The sequence below is a fragment of the Bactrocera tryoni genome, unplaced genomic scaffold, assembly GCF_016617805.1.
Source record: "Bactrocera tryoni isolate S06 unplaced genomic scaffold, CSIRO_BtryS06_freeze2 scaffold_718, whole genome shotgun sequence".
Classification (NCBI taxonomy): Eukaryota; Metazoa; Arthropoda; class Insecta; order Diptera; family Tephritidae; genus Bactrocera; species Bactrocera tryoni.
Window position 1 is genome coordinate 14,551 of NW_024396385.1, and position 970 is coordinate 15,520.

Here is a 970-nt window from a genome sequence, read left to right on the forward strand (position 1 = left end):
CTCCGGACAGGCTCTTGCTATGTGACCTTCCTTGTCACACTTAAAACACTTCTTTTTCATCGATTCTTTACTCTCTGTAGTGAACCGTTCCATGTATCCTTTGCCTACTGTAGTTTGTACACTTCTAACTTTCTCGTATATGCGGATTTGTTCTTTCAATTCGCCCACCGTTTTCGCTTGATATAACATACTCTTATTCGCCTTAACGTCTGGTATGCCATCCACGAAATACTCGACTACGCTTCTTTCATCTAAAGAGATTTGCTTCCCTATTTCTAAAATAGCATAAAGATATTCTTGAAAACTTTCTTTTGGCTGTTTACGCCGGTTTCTTAATGTTCGATGCACTTCAGACGCACATAATTTTTCCCCAAACTCATCGATAAGAGAACGCTTTAAACTAGCCCAATCTCTTACTCCTACTAATCCACGTACAAACAATTTCGCTGCTCCCTTAAGCAGTTGTTTAGCGTATACAAATCGTTCTAAATTATTCCAACCGACCGTGTTAGCCATATCATCAAATTCCTCAACCCAGTGACGAACATCGCAAGTATCATCACCAAAAAAATCTGAAACACTGTCTTTAATGTCACGCAACGAAAATGACACCCTTTGCGAATTCGATGGAGCCGCATTTACATCAATGTACAACGAATTTTCCGATTCGTCGTCGCATCCCCCTTCATCTTGCTCATCGCCAAAAACTAAATGTTGTAGCAAACGCAGTTGCAATTCCTTTTTCCTACCCGTAACGCATAAACCTAGTTCCCTTAGTTTTTCCTTTAACGTCTCTACCGTCATTGCCTTAATGGTTTCAGCGTCCATCTTACAAATTTATTTTTTCTCTTAACCCTTATAAAAATTCAAATTACGGATACGCTTTTACAAATTTAATTACATCTGTATGTTTCTTAGAAGCAACTGTACATTTTGTCTTTGCTTACAAACTAAAAGCTACACATTCTAC